This window comes from Acomys minous (assembly GCF_964271855.1).
Source record: "Acomys minous genome assembly, chromosome: 17".
Taxonomy (NCBI): Eukaryota; Metazoa; Chordata; class Mammalia; order Rodentia; family Muridae; genus Acomys; species Acomys minous.
In genome coordinates this window covers 38,847,693-38,863,561 of record NC_140500.1, presented here as the reverse complement: position 1 = coordinate 38,863,561, position 15,869 = coordinate 38,847,693, and the positions used below count along the sequence as shown (strand labels likewise).

Sequence of the window (15,869 nt, the reverse complement as noted above, 5' to 3'; positions counted from 1 at the left end):
ATTTTGTCAGGTAACCTGTTCATAGGTGTGAAATCTGTGCTGCTTCTCAGTTACTTCCCCGGTAAAAACATACTGTCAAACTGGATTTTCCCGCTAGGAGTCACAATCTTGGGCCCTATTTCACAATTCTAACTTCCACAAAGCCCTAGTATTACACCATCATTTATTGTTCTTATACTAATCATATATTTCTGATAGCCTTTCAGTTTAGACTTTTTAATTCAAGATGGTCTCAGTAGTGGAAGATAGAGACTACCAATTTTTTTTTGAACTTTGATAATGAAGCAATTTACATGGTGTCATTACCATGCACTTGTTGCTTTTGTTTTTACTGGGTTGCCAATATTCAAAAAATAATAACATTATTCCTCTAATAAGTTAAATGCCATACCATAATTTATGTAAGGTGCAAGTGTATCCCACTATGAGAAAGTGTACCTGGGATGCACTGCATCCAATTCGAACATCAAACAAATACAACACAAATAGTGTTTAAATTATAACTTTCCCAGGTCTTAGATGAAAGAAAAAGTAGAAAGTAATCATGGATTCAGAACCTATTATTTAATGATCAGTATAGTTCTCAGTAATTTAGAATAGGAACTTCAACTGTTTTTACTCTCAGTGTTAATAAAAGAGAAGACTATTTTAATGGTTTCATTTAAAAAGAAACCCAAGCTTGCCAACTTTTAGGCAGAATTCTGTCAGTGGACAAAATAAGGACATTTTGCTCAGTGGCTAGTTTGCCATATTTGAAGCCATCTCCATGAGGAGGCTCATTGATGCTCTCATTATCATCTTTGAGGTAGGCTGGGTGTTGCCAAGAGTTAGCCTATCTTGTCAAAGAATCATCAAAACAATATAAACATCTTTAAATGCCATATTCTGCAGGACTCTGAGGCTTTTGAAGACTTTAACTGTTTCACTTTATATGTGTATAGAATCATACCCCTCTATTACATCTAGGATGTATATTCTTGTGGTATAAATAGACCAGTAATTGAAATGACCACGATTTGATCAATTGACCTTTAACTTGTCTAACTTACTTATCCTAAACAGCCTGCAGTAGCATTTTCAAAATATTAGAGGTAAACCTTGTATTATATTTGAGTGGTATGGGTATAAAACCTCATATTAGAGTAGAAATATATATATATATATATATATATATATATATATATATATATATATATATAGTGTGTGTGTGAAGAATAATCTTAAATTTGAATTCTAAGCCAATGAATTAAAATTAAACTTATTTTGCATCAATATATAAATTTCTATACCAATGAATTTAAAATAAACTTGTGAGCACAGTTAAGGCTTTAAGTTGAGGGGTTGACTCAACAATCCACTTCTTGTCATATCTTCCCCATACACCTCACGTTCCCCTTTCTCTCTTTTCAGCTCCCATCTCCAAACCCAAAAAAGAATGATAAAGGAAGACAGATACATCCCTAGTCCAACCTTGTTTTATCGATGAGTAAGACCAAAAGTAACTTATAACTAACTCCAGGTGGAAAGAAACACCTAAAGCCCAAGAAAGCAACCCAAAACCTACCAACCTCCCTTAGTGAATGGGGTTTCATTCTCTTAGGGTTTCTTCAAGCAGATTTGGGATGGATAATACCTTTGTATGGTCCCAAATAAAATGGAGGATAATGGTTAAACAAGGTAGAAATATCATTTGTGGTCCAGTTTCTAAATGTTGAGAACTTCCAAGCTTAATGAAAGTCCTGTGTGTGACAGTCTAAAATGCTGGACCAATTGGGTAAAGAAGCTTTCTTTGAAGCAGAATTCTGCCTAACACTTGGCAAGGTTGGATGCAGGCAGCATCAATGGCCAAACTCTGCCAAGACAGGGTAATCAAGTCCTCAATAGTTCCTCCCTCACAAATACATCTGTCATATGTACTGGGCCAGAAGGCTGAAGATGATGCTCCAACGTTTTAGAGAGCTATAGGTGACTGTTCAGGCAGCACACTGTTTCATTTTTTGTATCATTTTTTGTTGTTGTTTTATTAAATTTGGAAGCTGTTAGCCCACACTTCCTGTTTACTCAGGTAATTAATTTGACTCCTTCTCAAGATCTCTGATGGGGTTGAAAACCAAATAGTTGAGTTTCATAATTAAGCCTGATTGTTTAGGGGCTAAAATGTTTTTAGGTCTAGATAGATGCTTTAAGTTGACAGCGATGAGATATGATAGAAATTGAGTTACATTCAGAATTTTAGACTCACTGAGATAGGAAAATGTTTTCTTCAAGGTTGCCTAATCCAAACAGCCAAAACACTATGAATGTAAGATGAATATAATTCCTGAGAGTTCTGCGGTTCTTCTTGCTGTATGCAGTTTATTTTATGTAGATGTAATAATATAAATGTATATGTAAAAAACAAAAAATTAATAAAAAAATGAAACTCAAAAATTTCTTTTTATTAAAGCAAAAGCTAATCTATATGTTATAATATCAATAATGTTGTTGCTTATCTATAGAGTATAAAAGGTATTTTAAAACATCCTGCAATATAATATAGACAAGAAGCTAAAGTGATGCTGACTTTCTGGGTGCATTTTTATAATGCAGTCGCTGTCCTATAATCTCAGTGCTAATTCCCTTTTACACCTTGAATGTGCCACAAGCAATTTGTAATAGAATCAATTAACATTTGGGAAGTTGAGCATGGCCACCTAGGATATTAAACATTTGCTCCAGGAATGCTAATATAAGCGATTGACATTATATTCCCAAACTATTGCTCAATAACAACAGAAACAGTAAGGGGATACCAAGGGAATGTGTGGGTATCTGTTTAGAAACCCTCAGTTCTGATTTTCTTTTTACACGTGTGTGTGTGTGTGTGTGTGTGTGTGTGTGTGTGTTTGTGTATGTTTGTGTGTGTGTGTGTATGTGTGCGTGTGTGTGATTGTGTGTGTTTGTGTATGTGTGTGTGTGTGTGTGTGTGTGTGTGTGTGCGCGCTGATTCTGAATTCTCTAACTTCCTTTGAAGGTAGAGTTTGGCGGGAAAAGAAAACCTTTTAAGGCATTGAATATACATATACATTTGCATAACCAAAGTCACTGACAAGACTTTCAAAGGAAGATGAAAGGCAGGGAATTTGTTCTTCACTCTTCTTCTTCTTCTTCTTCTTCTTCTTCTTCTTCTTCTTCTTTTTCTTCTTCTTCTCCTCTTCCTCCTCCTCCTCCTCCTCCTTCTCTTTTCTTTCTTTTTGCTGTGCTACATTTAGAGATTTTTAAATAGGAAAGAAGTGAAATATTGTTAGTTAATTTAACTTAGTTATAGAACAGTGTGAACATGTTTCTAATATGCATTCCTTTTTTTTAATTTTCCTATGTGCATTCTTTGTGTGTCTGAGTCTCTAAAACATAGCCCTAAGTATGCTATGCCAGAGAGCTAGTGCTTAACTAAACCCTTAGCCATTGCCCTTCCTTATCCAGCTCTTTTAGTATTATTTATTTTTGGTTCATAATGTATAATGTTTTCAGGATTCATATTTTTCTGTTCCTCTAGTGCCATAGTTTCCATTAAAAAATAGACTTAGTAGCCTGAATAAATCATTGTCATAAATCAAAGAGACCATTTTTTTCATTTCAAACAAATATCTAGTTGATGTATTAATTTTTCAACTAATGTATTTTGTATAATTATAAAAGCTAAAACCACACTGGAGAGACTTGCTTTTTCAGTACTCCATTACCAGTACCCAAGTCAGGAGGCTCACAGCTGACTGTGACTGTGGCTCCAGGGAATCTGATGTGCCCCATTGCACCCCAGGGCTCTGACTGTACCTTCACCAAGTACATAAACACAAGTACATGTGCCTCACAAAACACAAAATCAAAAATTAAATAACTCTTTAGAAAACAAACTCCACCCTATTTTATTTATTTAATTTTATTTATTTTACCCCAAATTAATTAAATCAGTAATATATGTAAGCCAGTGTAATATGGCTAGGAATATTTATATCTACATTGACATTTATAAGATCATGGTATTACTTGGCATACAGTAGATGTGGGATATACATTAACTTTATAAATGAAGACATAAATGTTAAAAATTCTCTAATGAGATGTCTAAATTAACTTTTCCTCTAATATGCTTAAATGACATAATATATTCTTCATAATCTTTTACTAAACTTAAGCTTATGTGATACTTTCATTAAGAAATAAAACAAAATTTATTTTTAAATGGCTTTCTATAAAATTATTCAAAATTTAAACTACTGTTTATTTAATTTTTGTATATAATTTCTGAGACATTATTGCTTTATTAATTTATTTTTTATATTTTATTAGACATTTCTTCTAAATCTTACTAAACTGTTTATTAAATAAAAATAAAAACACGTTCTCCTGTTCCCTCACTTTCGTTACCTTTGCATTGACTATATAAATTTTATTATCTAAAACTGAACAAGGTAAAGATATTAAAACTCATTAAATGGTTCACCGCAAGTGAAAGAATACCTGTATTAATGATACTAGGTTTATAGACGATCACTTCAACTTTAATGCCAGTACTTTACAATGTATTATGTGCTCAGTTTTGGCCCCATACTGTATTTTACATAGCTAGTAGTTTAGAATCCCATGAACAGAAAAACGTGTTAGGAAAGGAGATACAAATACTGAGGTTTCCTTTTTTTTAACTTTAATTTGTTCACTTTAAATCCCGACTGTAGACCATAGACCATCCCTGTCACCTTCCAGTCTCACCTTCCCTCCCTCACTCCCCTCAGCTAGTCATCAGGAAGGAGGAATCCTCCTCCCCTAACATCTGACCTCAGCCTATTATGTCTCATCCGGACTGCCTGTATCCTTTTCCTCTGTTGCATGGCAAGGCTGCCCTGTCAGGAGGAGTCCAGGTCAGAAGCAGTCCCTACTCCCCATACTATGAGACCCACAAGGAAACATCTGAGCAGAGGGTCTAAGTCCTCACCAAGCATGGTCCTTGTTTGGTGCATCAGTCTCTGCAGACCCCCTCTCCCCAATCCTCTGCCCAGATTTGTTGCCTACTTTGGTCTCCTAATGGAGTTCCTGTCCCCTCCAGGTCCTTCTATTCTCTGCATTCCACCTTGAAGTTTGGCTGCTTCAATCCCCTTCTGGATGGAATCTTTCAGAGGACCTCTATGGTTGGCTCTATCCTGTTGCTCCTTCTCTGCAACTGCTTCCAGTGTCTGTTCTATTTGGTCTTCTGAATGAGAATTAAGCGTTCTCACTCGGGTCCTTGTTATTTAGCTTCTTTAGGTCTGTGTATTGTAGTGTGGTAATCTTGTATTATTCTAAAGTGTGTATTCTCTGAGTGTCACATCTGATGATCAGGTAATTCTACTTCTAAAACCAAGTCATGAGGGCATTGGTTGAAAATCATTGGAAAGGCAAATTGTCTTGAAAAATGTTTCACACTTTCTTGCTTTAAAAAAACAAAACAAAACAAAACAAAAACCAAACCAAACAAACAAATAACACTCAGCTGTGCTTTCAAATACATTTCCATTAGACACTATTACAGTCACAAAAGAAGAGTAGGTGCTATCTAAAAGGAACAGAATCAAAACAGTAAGAATTGGCACAGTTTCTGTGAGCAGTATAAATCACTGTTCTTAGTAGTTTAAAATATATACTGCACCTTTGGATTCTAGAATGACCAGATTGGCTTTATCAATTAAATTGATCTAGTAAACTAGGTAATCCTATGATTTTTTCTTTTTTTCTTTTTTTCTTTAATTAATTTATTCAGTTTACAACTCAATTTTTATCCAACCTTATGATTTTTAAAGTCTTTTTTGTAGAATATCACTGATGAACTAACTTTTCAATGTAGTTATTGTTTCTCCTCCCCATATAACAAGCTGTTACATTGTTCCATATGGAAGTAGTATCATATTCTATATATTTCTATTTATGTGTCTGTCTATCTATCTATCTCTCTATTGATCAATCGATTAATCTATCATCTATCAATCTAATATACATGTGTATATATGTATATTTTAATAGCAGTTGATGGCTTAAGTTTTGAGACTGAACATCAGAAATTAAATAGTTATAACACAGTTTTTTACTCAATAAAGCAAAGTAAAACAGCCATCCTATTACCACCTGGTTTATGTCTAGAATTCTTTCTTCTCTCATCTGATAAATTCACTGTCACAGAGCTCTACTCAGTATTTTTTGATTAATTAGAGTACTTCCTTGAAGAAGAATGTAACTTGTTATTGCTAATCTCATCTTTAATGAAGTCAGTTTGATCATATGTGCCAAGATTTATTAATTTAACATTTTCAATTATTTTTGCATAGTTGATAATGTCTTACTACTTTATGATATTTTTATTTGAGTGCCTTCATTTAATATTAGGAGGAATTTTTATTTTCTTTCTTCCAGTAAGCATTTAGAAAGTTGCTTTCTTACCACTTCTAGGGACTCCTAAGTAGTAATTGCATGAAATATTGTATTTATGTTAATATATTATATGCCAGACCTACTGGGCAGAATTTTCCCATCTGTTTAATCATCAGACATGCTCACATTTGTTTTATGTTGTTTTTTTTTTATGTTTGTGAACCTACTACCAATAACAATTAAATTTCAACTTTCTTCATGAAGGATATATCATTCATCCAATATGTAATATATCCCTGTATATGACAACTGAAGATATTTTGGGTACTACCAATTTTTAACTTTCCAGCAAATACAAAATGTCCCTGGTTAAGGATTCCCCCATTGAATTAAGAACATTGCAATGCAAATGGTTTCAAATTGTAAAGATTTATTTATTCATCTGAGTGCATATATGTGAACACGAAGAGGCAGGAAGAGACCATTGTATGGTGTTGTCTTCTATCACTCTTTGCATATTCCTTTAGGCGGGGTCTCTCCTGAACATAATGTTCCGGTGTTATTGTCTTAGGCTAGTAAGGTTCAGTGATGTTGTAATCCTTAGTTTTTCAGAGTAGGGATTACTGGCGTGGTGGGATACCTGGCTTCTTCTGTGGGTGCTGGATTCTTATTTCTGCTTTCTAAGCAATCTGAAATATGGTGCCATCACTCAAGCTATATTTAAAATTTCAGAATGCTAACAAAATACATTCATTTAAATAATTTTTAATATTTGGATATAGAGGGTTGGAGATTTAGCTCAGTGCATAAGATCACTTATTTCTCTGGTAAGGACCCAGATTTCATTTCCAACACTCACACTGTAGCTCACAGTCATCTGTAACTGTAGTTTCAGTAGATTAAACACATCCATGGTCATATACACAAAATGAAATAAATTAATTTAAAAAACAGTATTTTAAAAATAAACATGTATATGTATATATATATATCAAGTGTGGTAATGTAGTCCATAATTTCATTGCTTAGGTGATTGAGGCAGGAGTATCAGGAGTTGAAAACATACATGAGCAATCTATAGAAGATGTGATTTAAGTTTCAAATGAGTGAATTTATTAAGTATATAGCAAGCAAAGGTGTTTTTAAAGTAGCAAGTAACATCAGCTCTCTTTTAAAAAAACAGAAGATAAAATCAACTGCAAAATAACTCTTAAAAAAATGCCTCAAACAGTGAAAGTAAAAGCTACACAGAAACTGAAGGCATGGTCATCCCCTGCTAAGGATTTGAGAGTACTCCCTCAGGTGGATTTTTGCTATAAATCTGTTGCTTTAGCATTAACAACCAAGCATAACTTTTAACATTGCCTGATAGCGGGACTGCCCATTACAGACTTCAGTTTTCAGTTCTTTATGAAACATTTTATAGTATATTCAACAACTTTCAGTGAAAAGTTATGAAGAAAAAGCACTTCACCAGGAAAATGTTTGCACCCTATTTAGAGTCAGGAAAAAAATTTCCTATTGTTTCCCGCCTAGTTTTCTGCATATTATTTTTGAAATTATTTCTTTCATTTTTGATATGATAATATAATTATAACACTTTCCCTTTCATTTCCTCCTTTAAGTCCTCCCACATATACCATCCATTGTCTTTCTGTGGTGATATTTTGTATTCTGTGGGGACTCAGAGTAATCATTCATAGAGTATGTATCTAGTATTTATTTTGGTAATCTAAGTTCAAAGTAATCCAATTAAATTTTAAAGTGATGCATGTGGCTTTCCTAGTTTTTTTTTTTTTTTTTTTTTACTTAGTAAAAAACCCAAATTCTCAGGAAGCATGTGAATCTTGATGAAGGCAGGCATTACTGCTACTGTGGCTGCTGCTGCTGCTGCTGCTGCTGATGATGATGATGATGATGATGTTGCTGCTGCTGCTGCCGCCAGGTTTCTCTGCTGATGTAATAAGCCATTTAAAGCCAAATCAAAAATACAAAAACAGGTTTATTGAGAGGCAGCTGTCAGGTGCATTCAGTGATCTCACAGGCAGAGGACATTGAGGTCACATGCCTGAGCTAAAACAAGGGTATTTTGTAGAGCTTAGGCAAGGAGTGATGACATGTCCGGAAAGGCATAGATGAGAGGCAATGGTGTGTTATCCCTGAGTTTTCTCCATGTGGGCTGAGTTGAGGAAAGGAGAGCAGACAGGGTTTCCCTGGCTTGTGCAGAGGCAAACAGGGCTTCCAGCCAAACCATAGTAACAATAATGATGATAATAATAATGATGATGATTACTACTACTACTATTACTACTGCGGCTACTATTACTACTATTGCTGTTGTTGTCAGATCAGCTGATGTTCCTAGTTAAAATGACAGGATAGTTTTTCTTTTTTCTTGAAATAGTACCTTTTTATGTAGACAAGGCTGGCCTTAATCTTGTGTGATCATCCTGTATCTGCTTCCCTCATGCTGGGATTACTGGCATGCACTACCATGCTTGGTTTTAAAAATAACACATGATGAGGCCTGTAGTGAGGGTTTAGTGGTTAAGAGCTTGCTGCATAGATGTGAGAAATGGAGTGCAGAACCCCAGAACCAACAAAAATGCTGTACAATATGGTGACCCAGAAATCCCATAACAGGCTCATAAAGAGACTAGCAATACTGGTGAGCTCTGGCTTTGATTGAGACACTCTGCATCAATGGAGGTGGGGGAGGAGAAGTGATCAAGGGTGATTCCTGGCTTCAACCTCGGTTCCCCACATGAACAACCACATGGATCATTTGCCTGTATATATGTAAGCATTCATACAAACACATGCATGCCACATCACACCCATGCTGTATACATTAAATGGAAAAAGAGAAAAATGACACATTATCCAATATTTATGTGAAAGGCTTTAGTGATGGGCAATGAACACAGAGAAGGTTGTAGGCATCTTATGCTCAAGAAGTCTTGCAATTTTAGTTGAATTTAATTTATCATATATGATAGAGGGCTGAGTACTTACTATTCCAGCCTGTGGAGTTGCACTTTGAACCAGTTCAGGATTTATATAGACTAGAGGAAATAGTCCCAGACAGGCTTGTTCATTGCTCTCTCCTTTCAGTTGTGTACCTCCTATTGTTGTTTAATTTTCTGACAGAATGGAGTACCTTGAGAATGGCTGGACATCTTCCATTTGTATTATTGTCAGAAGTGATAAGATAAATCTGCCTGAGGATCTGTATGTGGGGGACACATGTTGAAAGTGATTTCATTTTTGTCCAATAAGTCCCAAAGTTGCTGTCGTCTTCACTTTATTTCCTCTCTCCCATCTTCTGTGCCATTTGTAGGATGCCTCACAAATTTCATTGTCTGTACTTATGGCCAGGTTTTTCTCTAGCTGGAGAAATATGCTCTTTTTGTCTGAAGACAGATTCAGAGTTTTCCCTTTTCTCATCCCCTGTATGTTTTTTATTCACCGTTAATGTGGAATCACAAATATATTTCCAGGTCTTTCTCTACACCATTTTCCATTTGTTGGAAACTCACCATAGAGTATAAAAAGTAATTCAAGAAAAATATTTAAAATGCTTCTTCAGTTTTTGACTCTGCATCATCAACTGGAACAACCTTTTAAACATAGCTTTCTCTTTTTCTTTTCAATTTCATTTGCATCATAAACTAAAAATGTCTTTCCTTTTCTTTTTCCAGATTCATTTTGTGTTCTAGACTCTTCTCATTGGTGAAATTCCACTGGAGCTCACTTGGAAATACCTTCAGCTTGGTGAAAAAGAATCAGATACTGCAAGCTGAGCTAACAGAAGCAATTTACATAGATTCTGATTCAAAAGAAAGGGTAGGTCTTACCACCTTGACCATGTCTTATGAGCTCTGTATGATGCTGTTATATGTAACGTGAGAAAAATATGCTACTCATTCTCAGTTGGTAGTTGAGATTCATAAATGGGAAAGACAGATATAAAATGCATTTGCCATTGCATGCTTAATTTGCTTTGGGTGGATTTTCTTTCTTCTTTGTATCTATTCCATTAGATCTAAAATAACTTCAAATAGTGGACATTTTTAATGCTGAGGTAGTTGAGGTTATATTTGTGTGCCAGAGGAAATCTTTGAAGTTGTACACTACCATTTCTTCTGTTTAAAAGTTGAAGTATCCAGCCCACAGTATTACAGCATTTCCTGAAGTCCTGGATCAAGGGTTTGTCATAACAGAACCATGATTGCCAGATGGTATAGTCTTATCCTCATCACCAAAATGGATAACTTTGTCATAAACATTGAAAAACACATTCTATTTGTGCAGCCACAGATTCAGATAAAATCCTGTCTCATGGAAGAAGAATTAACAATAACAATAACAATAATGAATTTTACCTAATAACTTTTGACCTATACCTTTAAATAAGAATCATCTGTACCTAGTTAAGGTAGCTGATTTTTTTTTCCTATAGTGGCAATACTAAGACTATAAGTATTCATGGAACGTGTACAAAAGAAATGGTATTTTTGTTAAAATAGTGTGAGATAGACAAAAGACAAAGACTGTTTTCAAATTATAATATTGATATATATTCAGTTCTGGGGAAATGGATGTTAGTAACATGATTGCTTTGTGCAGAATGATTATTAGAGTTCTGGAAAAGAACACCCATTGAAAAGCTAGACTTGTGGCAGAGATCTATCACTCTAGGGTTTGGAATGATGTAGGCAGACCACTAGCCGGCTGGCCTGTCTTATCTATGAGCTATGAGTCTGGTCCCATGATAAAACCTTGGCTCAAAAATTAAGAAGAAGATGAGCCATCATGATGCCTCAGTGGGGAAAACACAATGCCCCCAAATTCACCTGCGTCTGATCCCAAGGCCTAAATGGTAGAAAGAAAAAACACCAGCAATTTTATTATTGATATCTACAAGCATATTATGACAAACATACACCCCTCCCCTATGAATAAACAAAGACACATGTACGTACAATACCACAATACAACCCCCCCCACCATATGTTTCTTTAGTCATTTGGCAGTCATTCACTGATCACTATGGTGTTCTTTTTGTCACTGAGGCTGCTATGATGCAACTATTTATCAAGATCAGAAGTGTGTTTGAGAGATACATTTCAAAAACCACATATGAAAATACGTCCCATTATTCCTTTTTGTTCTTAATCTTCTCTTCAAGCTCTGTTCTTACACCCCTTTTACTCTCCTTAAAAATCAAATTTATTTCCACAGAACAGAATTTTCATTTCCCTGAGAGTTTTAAAATTCAGTTTACATGCTGATAGTAGATCCATCTATCCTAACCTCCCAGTTCCACCTTCCCCCTCTACCCTTCCCCATTCTTCAGAAAAGGGGAGCCCCCTTCATATCCACCCCAGCTCACCAAGTTGCATCAGGACTGAGCATGTCTTTTTCCCCTGTGGTATGACAAGGCAGTCTCGCCAGAGGAAGTGATCAAAAAACTGGCAACAGAGTTCATGTCAGAGACATCCTCTGCTCTCCTTACTAGTGGACCCACATGAAGCCTGAGCTGCCCATCAGCTACATCTTTGTAGGGGGCCTAGGTCCATGGTTCTTGTTGGTGCTTCAGCCTCAGGAGGCCCCTCTGAGCTCTGGTTAGTTGGCTGTGTTGTTCTTTTGGTGGAGGTTCTGTTCCCTCCATGTCCTTTTCTCCTTCCCCACACTTTCCCACAAGACTCCCTAAGCATCGCCTGATGTTTGGCTACAAGTCTCAGGATCTATTTAAAGTGTCATGCAACTGGGTGCAGTCTCTCACAGGACAACTCAGCTAGACTCCTGTCTGCAAGCATAGCAAATTATCCATAATAGTCTCAGGGGTTGGCTTTCTCCCATGGGTCAGGTCTTGGTTGGGCCAGGTATTGATTGAACAATCTCTCGATCTCTATTCTTTATGATGTATGTATCCTTTTTTCCCTGCACATCTTGTAGGCAGGGTAAATTTTGGATCAAAGTTTATGTGGGTGGGTTGGTATTCCCTTCCATCTACCAGGAGACTTGTCTAGTTAGAAGGGGTCCTTTTCAGTAACTGTGGCCCCTGAATCTGGCACTTCCTCAGAAAATTGAGAATAATTCTACCTCAAGATCCAGCTATCCCACTCCTGAGTATATACCCAAATCATGCTCCACCAAGAACAAGGACACTTGTTCAACTATGGTCACAGCAGCTGTATTCATAATAGCCAGAATCTGGAAACAACTTAGATGACCCTCAAATGAAGAGTGGTAAATTTACAAAATGGAATATTACTCAGCTATTTAAAAACAAAAACAAAGAAATCATTAAAATTGCAGGCAAATGGATGGAACCAGAAAAGATCATGCTGAGTGAGGTAACCCAGACCCAGAAAGACACCCATGTTATGTACACTCCTATAAGGGGATTTTAACCATATAGTACAGGATAAACATGCCACAGTTCATAGACACAAAATAGATAAGTAACATAGAGGATCCAATAGAAGATATTTAAGTCTCACTCAGAAGGGGAAATGGAATAGACAGAGGCTGAAGAGAGGGGACAAAATAGGAGAGGGAGCACAGAGAGATGTGAGGGTGAAGATCAGACCTGGAAAGAGCACAGGTAGGAAGACTGAAGAAAGCCTCTACAGAAAGACAAACCATAGCCAGGAGTATCTCTGTGATGAGCTGGGGACCTAAATGATGGTAGGCTTCTGGGAGAACATAGGAGAACCCTGTAAGGGTTTGCGAAGAAGACCTATTATCTGTGGTGTATCTATTATCTGGCCCAAGGCTTTTTTTTTTTAATTATTTATTTGTTCTTTTACATCCCAATTGCAACAAGACACCCTCCTCTCTCCCAGTCCCATCCTCCTACACACTTTTTCCACATCACTTTCCCTCCTGGGGTACCAACCCCATGGCATGGCACATCCAGTCCCATCTGGACTAAGTCTCTCCTTTTTCACTGAGGCAAAACAAGGCAGCCCTGCCAGGGCAGCGGGATCCAGAGGGAGCAAGAGAGTCCAGGTCAGACACAGCCCCCCACTCCAATTGTTAGCGGACTCACTTGAGGACCAAGCAGTATGCCAACTTCTCAGGTGTAGGGGCCCTAGGACCAGTTCATGAATGTTCTTTGGTTGGTGGTTTAGTCTCTGTGAGCACCCATGGGCCCAGGTTAGTTAGCTATGTAGGTCTTCTTGTGGTGTCTTTGACCCCTCTAGCTCCCTCAATACTTCCCTTAATGTTCCCTGTGTTCCATCTAATGTTTGGCTATGGGTCTCAGCATCTGTTTCCATAATCTGCTGGATGAAGGCTCTCAGATGACAGTTGTTCTAGGTTCTCGTCTGCAAATAAAGCAGAGTATTATCTGTACATAGCAGCTTTATTTGTAATAGTCAGAATATGGTAACAATGTAGATGTCCCTCAACAGAGGAAGGGATAAAGAAACTGTGGTACGTTTATACAGTGGAATACAACTCAGCTATTAAAAACAAAGAAATCTTAAAATTTGCAGGCAAATGGATGGAACTAGAAAAGATCATCCTGAGTGAGGTAACCCAGTCCCAGAAAGACATACATGGTATATGCTCACTTATAAGTAGATATTACCCAAATAGTACAGGATAACCATACTATAATACATAGATCTAAAGAAACTATATAACACAGAGGACTTTAGGCAGAGTGTTTGAGTCTCATTCAGATAGACAAATAGAATAGACACCTGAAGCATTTGAAAAGAAGGAACAAGAAGAGAGCCTACCATAGAGGTCCTTTGAAAAAGTCCACCCAGAAGGAGATCCAAGCAGATGCTGAGTACACAGCCAAACTTTGGGGTGAAGCACAGGGAGTTTTATGGAAAATCAGGGTAATAGAGGGTCCTTGGAGGGGATCAGAAGCTCCACAAGGAGAGCAATGTATCCAGTAACAAAAGGGTTGCTGCAGAAACTAATGCACCAACCAAGAACCATGAATGGTGAGGACATAGACCACTCTGCTCAGAAGTAGTAGATAGGCACCACAGTCTCCTTGTGGGTCCCATAATATGGAGAGTAGGGTCTCCTTGTGACATGGACTCTGGCCCTGACACACTGATCACTTCCCCTTGGCAGGGGATGAGGGTGGGGCTGGCCAGGCCACAGAGGAAGAGGATATAGGTAGTGCAGATGAGACTTGATAGGCTAAGTTTAGATGTTAGGGGAGGAGGGCTCCACTTTCTGATGACTACTTGATGGAGGGAGAGGGTATGAGGGTGGGAGGGTGGAGTTTGAAGGTGATGAAGCAAGGGACTACAATCAGATGTAAAATGAACAAATTAAAAAAAATAGTGACATGGGTTGGGTTTCTCCTATGGGGTGGTTTTCAAGTTGAGCCAGTCATTGGTTGGCCATTTCCTTAATCTGTTCCATCTTTTATCCCTACAAATCTTGTAGCCAGGACAAATTTTAGGTCCAGGATTTTATGGGTGTGTTGGTGGGCCCATCCTTCCGCTGGAAGTCATGACTAGCTACACGATGTGGCTACTTCAATCTCAATATCCCCTACTGCTAGGAGTCTCAGCTAGAATCCCTAATATCTTCCCAGCAGCCTCTCCCACCCTAGATCTCCAGAGTATCCCAGAGATGCCCCAACCCCAATTTCCCTACTCTCTCTTGAACCTCTCATCCCCATCCTTGCTGTTGCTCTTTCTGGCATCCAACCCCTCTCCACAAATTCCATTTTATACTCCCTCTCTTGCCAAGTTCCTTCTCTCCTTCCATTTCACACATCTATTTTATTTCCCCCTTTTTGTGGGATTCAAATATCCTATATTAGGCTCTCCTTGTTACTTTGGGGTCTTAGTGTGTTAGGACCACATATATTAACTCTTTTCTTAATGAGACCTATTGACAAATTTACCACACCTTCAAGGTAAGCAGAACCATGGGTATATAAAATAGCATTGGTCTGTTGAGTATTTTGCAAACATCATAATAATGGATCTATCATCTTCAGAAGAATCTTCGTTGAGATCTAGGAAGGGAAATGTTACTGGTGTTATTAGCAGCTGCCAGCCTATCAGTTAAGTTATTTGGCTAAGGGTATTTTTTTTTTTGTATAGATCTCCAGAAGTAAATGCAATGACAGAACTCCAAAAGAGCTCCTAATTGTTCTTTCAATATAAACAAACAACACTAAAATCCAATTCTTTGCTGTAGGATTTTAAAGGGAAATAAAGCAAGAATCAAATGCATTTGTTGGCATGGATTTGTCTTGTCTCACAGAAACAAAGATGCTGCCAGGGGAATTTCCCTTTCTGGAATGTAAAGAGTTTTTGAGGAATGAACTTTGCCTGTCTCTCAAAGATAGCATTCACCTCTTTTCCTGGTGCCTGTGCCAAGCGTTACAGTGGTGTGTATCCTAAAAAGCTAATGAAAGAACCATTTCCTGAGACAATATTTCCTTTTACTCAAGGAATAAGTAGTTCCTTTGAATTGACCCGTGTGTATTTGGAGGA

General features: G+C 37.2%; 1 protein-coding gene across 5 annotated transcripts in view; it reads left to right on the top strand.

Annotated features, from left to right (window-relative positions):
* Nucleotides 1-15,869, top strand: part of LOC311588645 (contactin-4) — a 980,815-nt gene that overhangs the window by 140,431 nt on the left and 824,515 nt on the right. For all 5 annotated transcript variants that reach the window (XM_084766525.1, XM_084766531.1, XM_084766522.1 and 2 more), the window contains exon 2: nucleotides 10,080-10,224. The gene's annotated coding sequence lies outside the window, so the exon portion shown is untranslated. The remainder of the gene's footprint in view (nucleotides 1-10,079; nucleotides 10,225-15,869) is intronic.